The 16698-nt window shown below is 37.6% G+C and overlaps 1 long non-coding RNA gene across 1 annotated transcript; it reads right to left on the reverse strand.

Moving 5' to 3' along the window:
- Window positions 1-3889: 3889 nt before the first annotated feature.
- Window positions 3890-5947, reverse strand: LOC143689434 (uncharacterized). The gene is made up of 3 exons (XR_013178785.1): window positions 5777-5947; window positions 5520-5634; window positions 3890-4244 (listed from the first exon to the last, which is right to left on the reverse strand). It is a non-coding gene; the product is annotated as an uncharacterized LOC143689434 (long non-coding RNA).
- Between the last annotated feature and the right edge of the window lie 10751 nt (window positions 5948-16698).

A 16698-nucleotide genomic window follows, 5' to 3' on the forward strand; every position in this document is an offset into this window, starting at 1 on the left:
GATGTGTTTGGTTAATAGAGTTCTTCAAGTCCTCTATTTCCTTACTGTACTTCTGTTTATATGTATTATGAATTATTGAAAAGTGTGTTGATGTCTCCAACTATTATTGTACAATTATCTATTTCTCATTTCAATGCAGTCAATTTTTCCTTCATATATTTTGGGACTCTGTTGTGAGGTGCATATACATTTATAATCATTGCATTTTTTTGATTCAACCTTTTATTAACATATAATATCTTTCTTTGTCTCTTGTAATCTTTTTCTGGCTTAGAATATATTTTGTCTGAGAATAATATAGCCACTTCTCTTTTTAAACATTCTTTATTGTGAAATATAACATATATACAGAAAAGTGATACATTTCAAAGTACATTTTAACAAGTAGTTACAGAACAAATTTCAAAACATGGTATGGATTACAGTTCCACAATTTCAGGTATTTTCTTCTAACTGCTCGATGTCACTGGAGACTAAAAAGAAATATCCATGTAATGATTCAGTAGTCATACTTATTTGTTAAATCCTAGTTTTTTTCTGTTACGACTCCTCCTTCTCCTCTGATCCTTCTCTTACTATTTAGGGATATTTGTACAATGACCTTCTTCATCTTGAAAAGGGATTTGACAATATGGAGTAGGAGGATGCAACTGGTTGATGCTCTTAGAGAGACCGGTAGTTCTGGGTTTCAGGGCTTATCTGGCCTAAGAACCATCTAGAGGTTTTAGGTTTCTGAAAAATAAACTTAGTGAGTGAAACATATATAGAGTCTCAGCTAGAACTCTGGGTATTCTTTAGGGTTTACAACTTCTAATCTCTTTTGATTAACTGTTTGTATGAAATATCTTTTTCCATCCTTTTTACTTTCAATCACCTTATGTCTTTGTACCTAAAGTGAGTCTCTTTAGCATTTCAAGGAATCATTGTTTTTCTCCCAATCTACCAATATCTGCCTTTCAATAAGGGAGTTTAATCCATTGACATGTAAAATAATAATTGACAAAGGAGGCTATATTTCTACCATATTATCTTTGTTTGGAAAACTAGTGAGAAATGTCTACAGCAGAATTCCCACTTTATAAATTTGATGTAGCTATTGTTATGCAGGGCTGGTAACATTACAACCAAAGCTAAGAGTGATGCCCTCACTATAACAGAGTCACATTTTTCAGGAACATGCATTATATAACAGAACTGTAAGCAGATCTTTCTTCTGGTGGAAAGTTTTACTGCAATTGTCATACACCTCATTGTGTCTTTCCAAAATCATGATTTGATTTTCATTAAGATGGCTACTTTAAAATGATTAAATATTTGCATCAATCAGAATGAATTAAAAAAAAATGAGCTCTCCAAACAAGAGTAAGCAATACATAGTGTTCTTTGTTTTTTCAAAACCATGTTCCAAATGAATATCTAGGTTCCATCCTGATAATAGTTGGATGGAACAAAATGTTACCAGAGTAGGGAAGAGAAAAGCTAGAAACTAGCCTATCTCCATGCCCTAAATTATGCTTTTGCTACAGTTCATCAAGATCTCTGCCTATTGCAGAAGCAACTGGGGGTGGGGGTTGGGTGGGGTGGGGAAAGAATGTGCTTGGGAGGCAATATAATAGAGTAGAAAAGGTTATAAGCTCTAAGTGGTCAAATGTCAAATCCTGACTTGACTACTTACTAGGTATGTGAATTTAGGCCAGGCTAGTGAACCCTTCTAAACCTCAGTTTTCTCATAAATAAATTGAGGATTCATTTATTTATTCACTCATGTACTTAACCAGTTGGGGAATGGGTGTTGTGAAGAGGAGGACTCTTGGGTGAAGTCACTTTTTCTTAGGCAAATAAGTCCACTCCCAGAACAAAGAATGGGAGGCATGCATCATGTAGATCTGTACACTCTAAGTCTTCCAGGGAGAGTACAGTTAAGTGTGAAAACTACTGCTATATAAATAACGCCCTACCTCCACCCTATACCTTTTTACTTTGGGTGTTTAATGTTGGAAGCAATATAGCATAGTAGCTTAAAAATAGACTTTTGAGTCAGTCTGACACAGCTTTAAATACTAGTACCAGTGTATTAAAGTTAATATTAGTTGCCATTACAGATAAACCTCAACTTTTCAGTGGCTCAATACAATTAAATGTACCAGCTCCTGTGCTAGGCCCTGGGGACCCATTAATGAACAAGACACATATGGTTTCTATTCTCCAGTGGAATAATAATAACAACTATTTCATAGGGTTCAATATAAAAAATAATGTTACCTGCTAGTGAGTGCTCTACTTCAATGGTAAACAGGTTATGAAAATGATTCATTAATTTTGCATAACCCTATAAAATGGGTAATCAATTATTCTTGAGAAGATAATGAAACTGGGGCACAGAGCAATTAAACAACTTGTACAAGATCATGTGGTTAACAAGCGGGAAAGCCAGGATTTGAACCCAAGCAATCTAGCTCCAGAGTCTGTTTTATGTCAGGGCCAGTTCCATGGGCATGTGACCTGTGCAGTCTCATATGGGCCCAGCACTTAGAGAGAGCTGAGCTTAGTTTAATGCTCTGCATTTGCCACTTTACATTTTTAATAATTTTTTAACAAGAGGTCCTGTATTTTTATTTTGTACTGGGCTCTGTAGAGTATGTAACTGGTTCTGACCATACTGTGCTATCACAGCAAAAGAAAAAAGCAGACATTTTTCAAAATTAGAACACAGAATTCATAAGCAATCAACACAATTCATACATTTATTTAGTTAGATTCTTACTAATCTGCAGTGTCCCACAATGATGGGCATGGCAACGTAAAGATACTAACCCTCATGTAGGCCTCAGGCCAAAATGGTATGCTTTACGACTTACTGGAATCTTGCATTTGATCTCTCACAACCTTCTATTAGAGAGAGCTTATATATTCTTGCTTCATGGATAAGGAATGTGCAGTTTAAGTGATATGCCCAAGGTCATACAGCTATTTAGAGCAAAAGCAAAATTGGATTGCAAAAGGTTTGACTCCTGTCTGGTGCCTTTTCTACTACTGTGTGTGGCTTCTGAATTTTAGAATGTCAGATTTAATGCAACTTTATGAACAAGAAAATCATGGGAAGTTTGATGTGTGGGAATAATATATTATGGTTGTTCTAGTTTGCTAGCTGCCAGAATGCAATATACTGGAAATGGAATGGCTTTTAAAAAGGGGGATTGAATGAATCTTGTTTACAGTTCTAAGGCCAAGAAAATGTCCCAGTTAAAGTAAGTCTATAGAAATGTCCAATCAAAGGCATCCAGGGAAAGATACCTTGGCTCAAGAAGGCCAATGAAGTTCAGGGTTTCTCTCTCACCTGAGAAGGCACATGGTGAACACAATCACGGTTTCTCCATTGGCTGGAAGGGCATATGGTGAGCACAGCATCATCTGCTAACTTTCTCTCCTGGTTTCCTGTTTCATGAAAGCTCCCCAGGAGGTGCCTTCCTTCTTCATCTCCAAAGCGCCGGCTGATGGATTCTCTGCTTTGTGGTGCTGCAGCATTCTCTGCTCTCTCTGAATCTTCCATTCTCCAAAATGTTTCCTCTTTTATAGGATTCCAGTAAACCAATCAAGACCCACCCAAATGGGTAGAGACACACCTCCCCTAATCCAGTTTAACAACCACTCTTGATTGGGTTACATCTCCAGGGAGATGATCTAATTATATACAGTATTGAATAGGGATTATTCTGCCTTTATGAAATGGGATTTTGATTAAAACATGGTTTATCAAGGGTACATACATCCTTTAAAAACCAGCACAATAGTAATTCTTATTATCAAGATTTGGGTTTTACTTTTATTTTGACCTGGCAATGTACTCAAAGCCAGAGAAGTTGTAGTTAATGATTTGAGACATCCACAAAAGGAAACCTCTTAAGAGTAGTTTATTGAGAAAAAAAGTCCCTGGTATGGAATCTGAAATGGCAGGTTTGTAGAGAGTAGTTTAGGAGTGTTACTCAAGAAATGTGTTCAATTGCCAACAAATTATTACCTGAGTGACTGCATGAAGAGGTTGAGTGACAAGAGAGCAGGAATTTGATATTCTCATGCATCCTCTCCAGTGGGTTTCTACTCGGGATGTGCAGGGGCAGATGGTGTTAATCTGGTGTTCAGGAGTTAGGCTTGCATCTATTATAATAGGATCAACTGTGAGCAGAAGGGATCTTGGGAGAAGTCACTTTTTCATAGACAAACTGAGGGGTCCACAGTTCCCACTCCTAGAATACAGAGAATGGCAGACATTTGTTGTGTAGACATGTACACTTTCAGGCTTCCAGAAAGAATGTAGTTAAGTTAAATGTGAAACCTGTTGCTACATAATCCTATAGACAAAGTGTGTTAGGGTTCTGTAGAGAAACAGAACCAACAAGAGATATCTGTAAATATGGGATTTATAAAGGTGTCTCAAGCAATTGTGGGAATGGAAGATCCTTAATCCATAGGGCAGGCTGTGAAGCTGGTGGCTCTGATGAAGGGTCTGAATGAACTCCATGGAAGAGGCTCACTGGCTGAAGAAACAGTGAAGGAGTCTCTCACCTTCCTTAAAAGTCTTCCACTGATTGGATTATCTCATAGTGGGAGTCATGCCTTAGTTGATTGGAAATGTAATCAGCCACTGATGCAATCAACTGACTGATGATTTAATACACCAATCTTGTGGTTTATCACCCAGCCATGAAATATCTTTGCAGTAACAGTCAGGCAAGTGCTTGCCTAACCAGACAACTGGACATCATTACTTGGTTAAGTTGACGCCAGAACCTACATCACACTAAATGATTCAGATAATTATTTTTTCCATAAATATTTACTTGGGATTTTTATTGTTGGATACAGTATAGAATTGTAGCTAAAAGTATGAATCTTTGAGTCAGGCTGACTCAGTTGCTTCAAGTATCAATACCAGTGTATCAGTTAAACTAACATTAGACACCAATGTCCATATCACTATTATTCACAATGGCCAAAATGTGAAAACAACCCAAGTGTCCATCAACAGATGAATGCCAGAAAAAATGTGGTGTATGCCTATAGCAGAATATTATACAGTCATAAAAAGGAATGAAGTCTGATACGTGCAACAACATGGATGAACATTGAAGACATCAGGTTGAGTCAAGTGAGACACAAAAGAACAAATATTGTATCATCTCGCTTATATAGAATACCTAAAGAAGCAAATTTTAAACAGATAGATAATAAATTATATATTACTAGGGGCTGGGACAGGATAGGGGAGAGCTACTTATTGCTTAATGATGCAGAATTTCTGTTTGAGGTGATGAAAAAAATTGGGCTAATGGATGTTGGTGATGGCAGCACAATATGCTAAGTGCAATTAATACAATTGAATTGTACTCTCAAATGTGGTTAAAATGGGAAATTCTGATGTGTATATATGTTGCTAGGAGAAGTTTTTTTTTAACAGAGAACATTAGCTGCTATTACATATAGCAGAGGTTTTACAACAATAATGCTTATTTCTCACTCACATAATGGTCTAACGTTCCTGGTTGGGCAGCTTGCCCTGTGGTCATTCAGGGACCCAGTACCCCTATTATCTCTCCTATGGCTCTCATCCTCCTCTAGGTCCTTGGACTTCTTTCTCTGCAGGAGGTGAATTGTGAAAGAAAGAGGGAACAGACAATTATGAAGAAGTGTTTAAGATCAGTTTAGGCGCAGATGTGCATTACTTTTCCACATTCTATTAGAATTTAGGCACATGACTAATTTCTAGAAGCAAAGGTACCTGGTATATACAGTTGCTGGAGAGGTAGCCACTTCCCAACAACAGCTCCATTCTACGAAAGCGAAGAAAGCATGAGTCTTTAGTAAACAACTCATTACTGCTTCCAAAACCACCTTGGCTACCTGTCAACTATATGGTCTTCTCTAAGTTTCTCATCTTTTCTAAACTTCAGTTCATGATCTGTAAATGGAATAAAAGATACAGTCTGTCATGCTATTTTTCTGCTTCTGTAATGCAAATTAGTCCATATATAATTAGTAAACAAGAAATGATTACGGCGAATGCAGAAGTAGCAACGATTCACACACAGCTCTTCTCCCTGCCTGTTAATGTTTCATGTCACCAAGTAACAGCAGCAGAATACAAATTATTCTAACACAGCACAGTCAGCCTTGCACATTCAAGCTGCATTTTTATCTTTGCCACAGCTGGGCCATATACTCTGTCTTCGTAGTGCTTAGTTCATAGTTTCCCCTGATTTGGGGGTATTTTTAAACATTTCTCCATAGTTCAGTAATCTCAAACTTTTCCTTTATCCCTTCTATCAAGCTACCGTCATTTTTTTTTTTAATGAACCAGCTTTTGGTTTAACTGATCTTCTCTGTTCTTTTTCTGTTCTTAATTTTACTGATTTCCACTCTTTTCTTTATCATTTCCTTCCTTATAGTTATTTTGGGTTAAATTATCTCTTTTTAAAAAAAATGTGTTTATTTTTAATAGAGAAGTTATGGGTTTATAGAACAATCATACATAAACTGCAGGATTCCCATATACATCTCTATTATTTATTTATTTTGTATGCTATATGGTGGGAGTCACATTTCATTCTGTTTCCATGTGAGTATCCCACTATTACAGCACCATTTGTTGATTTTTTTGGTGGAGGGGGGGAGTGCATGGTCCAAGAACCAAACCCAGGTCTCCTGCATGTTAGGCAAGAATTCTACCCCTGAACTTCCCTTGCACCCCCTACCCCTATTATTATAACACCTTCCATTGGTGTGGTACATTTGTTACAAACGATGAAAGCACATTTTCATAATTGTACCACATAGTCCATGGTTTAACTCACAGTTCACTGTGCTGTGCAGTTAACCTTCATTTACTTAAAACTTCTTTTTTGAAATAATATCAAAAAAGTTTCAATAGTAGTACAAAACGTTCCTATGTATCCTTCACACAGATTCTCTAAGTATTAGTATTTTCATTATCTCTATCTATACTTACTGTTTTGTTCAAAGCTGTTTGAATGAGTTGTACATGTGATACCTTGTTAATTCTTTTTTTTTTTTAACATGAGCAGGCACCGGGAATTGAACCCGGGTCCTCGGGCATGGCAGGCAAGCACTCTTACCTGCTGAGCCACCACGGCCTGCCCCCTTGTTAATTCTTAAATCCTTAGTTGGGTATTTACTAAAAGCAAGGACATTCTCTTACACAACTACAGTATAACGATCAAAACCAGAAAATGTGTACTGACTGTACCAGTTTGAAAGGATTATGCACCCCAGAAAATCCATGTTTTACTCCTGATCCATCTTGTGAAGGCAGTTGTTTCTTTTAATCCCTATTCAGTATTTTAGTTTGGAAACTTAGATTATCTCCATGGAGATGTGACCCCACCCATTCAAGGTGGGTCTTGATTAGTTTAATGGAATCCTTTAAAAGAGGAAGCATTTTGGAGAGAGCGACAGAGCTGTGAGAGAGCCACAGGAACCATGAGAGCCCATGCAACTGGAAACCTTTGGAGATGAAGAAAGAAAACGCCCCTGGGAGAGCTTCATGAAACAAGAAGCCTGGAGAGAAAGCTAGCAGACATCGCTATGTTCACCAGTTGAGAAAGAAACTTTGAATGTCATCAACCTTATTGAACTAAAGTATCTGTCCCTGGATGCCTTATATTGGGCCTTTCTCTACCCTTGCTTTAATTGGGACATTTTCATGGCTTTAGGACTATAAACATGTGACTTATTAAATTCCCCATTTTACAAGCTGTTCCATTTCCAGTATATCACATTTTGGCAGCTAGCAAACTAGAACACTGACACAATACTATTCTTAAATTTATAGTCCTTATTAAAATTTAACTAGTTTTCCTAGTAATGTCCTTTTATAGCAAAGGAAAAAAATGTTTTCCCAGGTACGGTATCAAGTGTTGAATTAAGCTATCATCTTATTTTTGTCTCCTTTAATCTGAATCTCTTCTTGGCCCTTCTTTGTCTTTCATAACTGTGGAATTTTGAAGAATAGAAGTGTGCTGATTTGAAACTGTTATGTACCCTAGAAAGGCCAGGTTCTTCTAATCCAATCGGGTGGTGCAGACTTATTGTGGGTGGGAACTTTTCATTAGGTTGTTCCCATGGAGATGTGACCCTTCCAATTCAAGGTGGGTCTTAATCCTTTTGCTGGAGTCCTATATGACAAGAATAAAAGACAGAAAACAGAGAGAGCTTAGAGCTGATACAGATAGCAAAGAGATGACAGACACTTGGAGATGGAAAATGCCCTTGGAGATGCTAAGCTAAGAGATGAGATCCAGAGTTTGCCCCAGAGAAGCTAAGAGAGGATCCACAGACACTTAGAGTGGGAAAACACCCCAGGAGAGACCAGAAGGACCACAGGAGCTGAGAGAGCCATTTTGAAACCAACCCAGGAGACAAGAGCCAGCAGATGTCATCATGTGTTTCCCATGTGACAGAGAAAGCTTGGATGTGAATGGCCTTTCTTGAGTGAAGGTATACTCCTGTTAGTGCTTTAATTTGGACATTTTCATGGCCTTAGAACTGTATTTGTAACTTACTAAATTCCCTTTATAAAAGGCAATCAATTTCTAGTATATTGCATTCTAGTAGCATTCGCAAGCCAAAACAGATTTTGGTACCAGAGAATTGGGGTGCTGTGACATGCAAATACCAAAAATGCTGAAATGGCATTATAAATGGATAAGGGGAAATTTTAGGAAGAATTTTGAGGAGTTTTATTGAAAAAGCTTTTGTTTTGAAGAGATATTTGCAAGAAATATTGACTCTAAAGATACTTCCAATAAGGCCTTAGATAGAAATGATGTTGTTGCAAACTGGGAGGAAGGTTACCTTTGTGCTAAAGTGCAGAGAATTTGGTAAAATTGAGTACTGATGTTGGATGGAAGGTGGAATTGAAATTGAGGCACTGGGATACTTAGCTGAAGAGATTCTCAAACTAAATGTGAAAAGTGCAGCCTGGGTTCTCCTTGCAACTTATAGTGCATGTGAGAGGAAAGGGTAAGTTGAGTACTGAAGTCTTGGTTACAAAGAAGAAAAAAGAAAACAGAAATTGATAGTCTGGAAAATTCTGAGCTTTTGGAAAATGAGTCCCCACAGCATAGTGCCCCACACGAAGTTTTAATGAAACATGAAAACAGTTAGCCATCTGAGTACAGCCAGGATTGGAGATGGAGTTATACAGGAAGAATTTGTGAAAAGTCCTATTGTCTGATGATTTTATTCCTGCATACTGCATGGAAAACTGACAAGAGTGTTGTAGAATCTGTATAAGTGGAACCACTGCCAGTCTGGACTAAAAGGGACAGAAAAGGGACAAATTGAGGAAATAAATGACGTCAGAGGCAGAACCTTGGAATCTAAGGTCTGAAGCCAGAAAATCTCAAGCCAGGAGAGTGGGTCCATCCATGCATGTGAAGAGCATGAGTTTACCCTAGAAAAAGACTGTAGGCAGAAAAATGTTGCCACCTCAGGACTCAGACAGGGTGGGGAGCACATTTCTGTGGGATTGGGGAGAGCTGGCCACTACTTCATTATTCTGAAGGGTATATGAGTAGATGACCCAGAGATGGCAGAGAGTCCAGGTGCCACCCAGATGCTTGAGGAAGGTGAAGGAAAGAGCAAGGTGGTCTTCCCAATGTTGCAAATCTAATTCCAGTACTTCCAAGTTTGTGTAAGCCCGTGGAAAGGGTGGGACTGCTGCTCTCTCAAGCCCCAAGGATGAAACATCATTCTATACAGGACTCTCAGACTTTGAAACCTAATAAAGTATGCCCTGCAGGTTTTTGGAATTTTTTGTATCAGGTAACTCCTGTTTTCCTTCCAATTTCTTCCTATGGCAATGGGAATGTTTATGCTATGACTGTCCCTCCTTTGTGTATTGGCAACAGACAACTTGTTTCACAGGTCCTCGGCCAGATAAGATTTTTGCCTTAGGACAGACCATGGCTGTAACTGACTTTCATGAGATTTTGTACTGTTTTTTTTTTTTTAATTGTGAAATCTTCACACACAAGCAGTCCATACATGGTATACAATCAGTGGCTCATAGGATTATCACATAGCTGTATATTTCACCACATGATCATTTTTAGAACATTTGCATCACTCCAGAAAAAGAAATAAAAAGAAAAAAAATCATATATCCCAGGCCTCTTATCCCTCCTGCTCATTGACCACTAGAATTTCCATCTACCCAATTTTTAACCCTTTATTCCCCTATTATTTATTTATTTATTACCCTTATTTTTTTTACTCATTTGTCCATACCTTGGATAAAAAGAGCATCAGACACAAGGTTTTTACAATCACACAGTCACATTGGAAAAGCTATATTATTATACAATTGTCTTTAAAAATCAAGGCTATTGGAACACAGTTCAATAGTTTCAGGTACTTCCCTCTAGCCACTCCAATATGCCATAAGCCAAAAAGAGATAGCTATATAATGCATAAGAATAACCTCTAGAATAACCTCTTGATTCTATTTGAAATCTCTCAGCCACTGAAACTTTATTTTTTCTCATTTCTCTGTTCTCCCTTTTGGTCAAGACAGTTTTCTCAATCCTGTGATGCTGGGTGCCAGCAAATTCCAAGAGTTCTGTCCCATGTTGCAAGGGAGATTTACACCCCTGGGAATCATGTCCCACATAGTGGGGAGGGCAGTGAGTTCACCTGCCAGGTTGGCTTAGAGAAAGAGGCCACATCTGAGCAACAAAAGAAGTTCTCTGGGGGTGATTTTTAGCATAATTATAAGCAGGGTTAGCTTCTCCTTTGCAGGAATAAGTTTCATAGGGGCAAACCCCAAGATTAAGGCTCGACCTATTGAATTGGTTGTCCCCACTGCTTGTGAGAATATCAGGAATTCCTCAAATGGGGAAGTTGACCATTTCCTTCTTTCTCCCAGTCCCCCAAGGGAACTTGGCAAATACTTCTTAATTCTCTGCCCAAATTACTCTGGGATATATTGGGGCATCACACTAACCTGTACAAACTAACAAGATGTCATGCCCTAGTCAAGATTCCATGTACTTATGGTGTTCAACTAAACTGATCATACAAGTTAAATTAGGTAATGCACTACCCAAAACATAAATTTTGCACCAAATAAACATCTCTCCCTTTAGTCTCATACAGAAGCTGAAGTTTAAAAATATGGATTATATCATCCTTTACCCTGCACTCAGATTTACCTTAATCCTATCCAGATCTGCTTCATTCTTATCTCTAGTTAAAGTGTGATCACTTTTACAACTTTTTTTAAACATTGTAGCATGGGATAATGCTGAGTTTCATAGCTTCAGAGCTCTGTCTCTGAGTCTCAGGTGTCACAAAAATACCCAAAATTTCTGGGGATGACCAAGTTATATACCAACATCTCGGTACCTAAGAATTGAGAAATAACAATTACAGTTCCTGTATATATGTGACTGATACAATAGGCCCCAACCTGATAACCCATGCTCTCAAGTTCAGTTCTCTGAGTTTGTACATTAAGTGAGCCATGGTAATATTTGTCTTTTTGTTTCTTGGCATTTCATTCAACATACTGTCCTTAAGCTTCATTTGCCTAGTTGTGTGCCTCACTTCATTCCTTCTTGCAGCCACTCAGTAGTCCGTTGTATGTATACATTACTGTTCCCTCTTCCTTCCCTCAGTCTTTGTACCCTCAGGCCACTCCATCTACTGCTGCCATAAACACCAGTGTGCAAATGTTCATTCCTGTCCTCACTCTCAGTTCCTCCAGGGGTATACCTAACAACAGCATTGCAGGATCATCATACGGCAACCCCACCCCCAGTCTCCTGTGGAAACACCATGCTGTCCTCTGGTGGGGCTGCACCTCTTGGCTTCCCTACCAACAGTGAACAGGTATATTTCTTTCTCCATATTTTCTCTACCATTTGTTTCTCTCTGTTCATTTTCAAAAGGTTTTATTCACACACCATATAATCCAACCTAAGTACACATGTGTTCACCACCATAATCTATATGAAGACATTTTCTTTTCTTCTGCAAAGAAGCCATATCCCTTCCCCATGCCTCCCGCTTGTTGACATTTAGTTTTGGTGTAATGCCTTTGTTACATTCAGTGGAAGCATATTGCAACATTACTGTTGACTATAGACCCTAACTTGCATTGATTGTGCTTTTTAGTGTAAACCATTCATTTTCAACACCTTGCAATGTTGACATTCATTTGTTCTACCTCATGCAAAAATGTTTTTGTATTTGTACATTTAATCATGATCACTGTTCACTCTGGGCATTCCTAAGTTATACTGTCATAATCTTTATCCTCTACTTTTCCTTCTGGTTTCATACATGCCTCCAGCACTTCTCCCTCAATCATACTCACTTACAGCTTTATTCAGTGTAGTAATAATATTGTGCTACCATCATGTGGTATTGTGCTCTCCATTTCAGAATTTTTAGTCAGTCCTATTGCACAATCTGTACTACTTCAGCATCAAATGTCCAATCCCTACACTATTTCTATCTCCTGATAACCTGTGTTCTTAACTTCAACTCTCAAAATTCACTTATTAATGTTAGCTCATGTAAGTGAGACCATACAGCAGTTGTCCTTTTGTTTCTGGCTAATTCACTCAGATTAATGTCCTCAAGGTTCATCTACATTGTTACATGCTTCATAGCTTTATTCTGTCTTCAGCTGTGTAATATTCCATCATACGTATATACCACAGCTTATTTAGCCACTCGTCTGATGATGGACATTTCAGCTGTTTCCACTTCTTGGCAATTGATGGACCCTAGAAAAGCCATGTTTTAATCAAAATCTCATTCAGAATAATCCCTATTATGTTTGAAACTGTAATTAGATATGTGATTCCATCAAGAGTTAAGCTGGATGAAGTGGACGACATGTTTCCACCCATTTGGGTGGGTCTTGATAAGTTTCTGGAGTCCTATAAAAGAGAAAGCATTTTGGAGAATGAAGGAGATTCAGAAAGAGCAGAGAATGCTGCAGCATCACGAAGCAGAGAGTGCATGAGCCAGCGACCTTTGGCAATGAAGAAGGAAAATGCCTCTCAGGGAGCTTCATGAAACCAGAAGCCAGGAAAGAAAGCTCGCAGATGATGCTGTGTTCACCATGTGCACTTCCAGCTGACAGAGAAGCTCTGACTGTGTTCACCATGTGCCTTCTCACTTGAGAGAGAGACCTCGAACTTCATCAGCTTTCTTGAATCAAAGTATCTTTCTCTGGATGCCTGTGATTGGATATTTCTATAGACGTGTTTAATTGGGACATTTTCTTGGCCATAGAACTGTAAACTAGCAACTCATTAAATTCCCCTTTTTCAAAGCCATTCTGTTTCTGGTATATTGCATTCTGAAATCTAGCAAACTAGAACAGCAATCATAAATAATGCGGCTATAAACATCGGTGTGCAAATGTCAGTTTGTGTCCTTGTCTTCAGTTCCTATGAATATATATCTAGCTTTCTAGTTTGTTACCTGTCAGAATGCAATATGCCAGAAATGGAACAGCTTTTAAAACCAGGAATTTATTAAGTTGCTAGTTTACAGTTCTAAGGCTGTGAAAATCTCCAAATTAAAGCAAGTCTATAAAAATGTCCAAATTAAGGCACCATTAAGAGGTTACCTTCACTCAAGAAAGGCCAATGAAGTTCAGAGTTTCTCTCTCAACTGGAAAGGCATGTGGTGAACATGGGGACATCTGCGAGCTTTCTCTCCAAGAATCTTGCATGAAGCTCCCTGAGGGACATATTCCTTCTTCATCTCCAAAGGTCTCTGGCTGCATGGGCTCTCATGGTTTTCATGGCTCTCTCATCTTTCTCTGCCACTCTCTCCAAAAATGTTTCCTCTGTTGAAGGATTCCAGTAAACTAATGAAATCCAACCTGGAATGGGTGGAGTCACATCTCCATCTAATCAAAAGTTAATACCCTCAATCGGGTGTTTCATATCTCCATGGAGATAATTTAATTCAAGTTTCCAACCTACATTATTGAATAGGGATTAAAAGAAACAGTTCCCACAAGATTGGATCAGTATTAAAACATGGCCTTTCTAGGGTACATAATCCTTTCAAACCAGCACATGTAGTAATGGGATTGCTGGATCATATGGCAATTCTATATTTAGCTTCCTGAGGGGCCACCAAACTGTTACAATCTTCTGGAACAGTTGTAACATTTCACATTTTCATAAACAGTGGATAAGCGTGCCTCTTTCTCCACATCCTCTCCAGCACTTGTTGTTTTCTGGGTTTTTTTTTTTTCTTCTAATGGCCATTCTAATGCCTGTGAGATGATATCTCCTTGCGGTTGATTTTCATTGCTCTAATAGCCAGTGAAGTTGAGCATCATTTTATGTGCCTTATAGCCATTGTATTTTCTCTTCTGAAATGTGTCTGTTCATGTCATTTGTCCTTTTTAAAATTGGGTTGTTTGTCTTTTTGTTGTTGAGTTAAAGAATCTTTTCATATATTCTGGATACGAAACCCTTATCTGATATGTGGTTTTCAAATATTGCCTCCCATTGTGTAGGCTGCCTTTTTATTTTCCTAACAAAGTTCTATGATGCACAAGAGTGTTTAATTTTTAGGAATTCTATTTATCTATTTCTTTTTTCAATGCTCATGCTTTGGGTGTAAGATCTAGGAAACTGCCTCCTATTACAAGTTTTATTGTAAATTCCCCTACATTTTCTTCTAAAAGTTTTATGGTGCTAACTCTAATGTTTAGGTCTTTGATCAGCTTTGAGTTAATTTTTGTATAGAGTGTAAGATTTGGATCCTTTCATTCTTTTGTATATGAATATCCAGTTCTCCAAACACCACTTATTGAAGAGGCTGCTCTGTCCTAGGTGGGTTGGCTTGACTGTTTTTTCAGAAATCAATTGTCCATAAATGAGAGGGTCTATTTCTGAACAATTCTATTACATTGTTTAGTATATATATATCTATTTATGCCAATACCATGCTGTTTTGACCACTGCAGCTTTGTAATATGCCTTTAAGTCAGGCAGTATGATACTTCCCACTTCATTTTTTTTTTCTTAAGATATTTTTAGCTATTCAGGGCATCCTGCCCTTCCAAATAAATTTGGTTATTGGTTTTTCTATTTCTGCAAAGTAAACTGTTGCAATTTTAATTGGTATTGCATTGAATCTATAAATCAATTTGGATAGAATTGATATCTTAACTATATTTAATCTTCCAATCCATGAACACAGTATGCCCTTCTATTTGTTTAGGCCTTCCATGTTTTCTTTTAGTAATTTCTTTTAGTTTTCTGTGTATAGGTCTTTTGAATGCTTAATTAAATTTATTCCTAAGTATTTGATTCTTTTTGTTGCTATTGTAAATGGATTTTTTTCTTGATTTTCTCCTCAGATTGTTCATCACTAGTGCTTAGAAACATTATTGAGTTTTGAGTGCCGATCCTGTACCCTGTCACTTTGATATACTCATTTTTTAACTCTAGTAGCTTTGCTGTAGATATTTTGGGGATTTTCGACATATAGTATCATGTCATCTGCAAACAGTGAGAGTTTTACTTCTTCCTTTCAAATTTGGATGCCTTTCATTTCCTTTTTATGTCTAATTGCTCTGGCTAGAATTTCCAGAACAAAGTTGAATAACAGTGGTGACAGTGGGCATCCTTGTCTTATTTCTGATATTAAAGGGAAAGTTTTCAGTTTTTCCTTATTGAGGATGATGTTAGCTGTGGGTTTTTCATATATTCCTTTTATCATGCTGAGGAAGTTCCCTTTCATTCTTATCCTCTGAAGTGTTTTCATCAGAAAAGAATGTGGAATTTTGTCAAATGCCTTTTCAGCATTAATTGAGATGATAATGTGGTTTTTCCACTTTGACTTATAGATATGGTGCATTACATTAATTGATTTTCTTGTGTTGAACCAGTTTTGCATACCTGGAATAAATCCAACCTGGTTATTGTGTATATTTCTTTTAATGTGCTGCTGGATTCAATTAGTAAGTATTTTGTTGAGGACTTTTGCATTATAGTCATTAGAGAGATTGGTCTGCAATTTTCTTTTCTTGTAGTGTCTTTGTCTGCTGTGGTATTAGGATGATATTGGCTTCATAGATTAAGTTGGGTGGCTTTCCCTTCTCTTCAATTTTTTTGAAGAGTTTGAGCAGAATTAGTGTGAATTCTTTCTTGAATGCTTGATAGATTTCACAAGATGTGAAGCCATCTGGTCCTGGATTTTTCTTACTTGAGAGCTTCTTGATGACTGATTAAATCTCTTTACTTGTGATTGGTTTGTTGAGGTCTTCTAATTCTTCTCCATTCAAGCTTGGTTTTTCACGCTTTCTGGGACGTTGTCCTTTCATCCACATTGTCTAGTTTATTAGTATATAGTTGCTTATAGTATCCTCTCATTACTTCCTTTATTTCTGTGGGGTCTGTGGTTATGTCCTGTCTTCCATTTCTGATTTCATTTATTTGTGTCCTCACCCCCTCCCCTTTCTCTCTCTCTCTCATCAGCCTAGCTAAGGATCCATCAATTTTATTGATTTTTTTCAAAAAACCAACTTCTGGTTTTGTTGGTTTTCTCAATTTTTTTCATGTTCTCAGTTTCATTTATTTCTGTTGTAATCATCATTATTTCTTTCCTTTTCTTTGCTTTGGGGTTAGTTTTCTGTTC

This window comes from Tamandua tetradactyla, chromosome 7 (assembly GCF_023851605.1).
Source record: "Tamandua tetradactyla isolate mTamTet1 chromosome 7, mTamTet1.pri, whole genome shotgun sequence".
Classification (NCBI taxonomy): domain Eukaryota; kingdom Metazoa; phylum Chordata; class Mammalia; order Pilosa; family Myrmecophagidae; genus Tamandua; species Tamandua tetradactyla.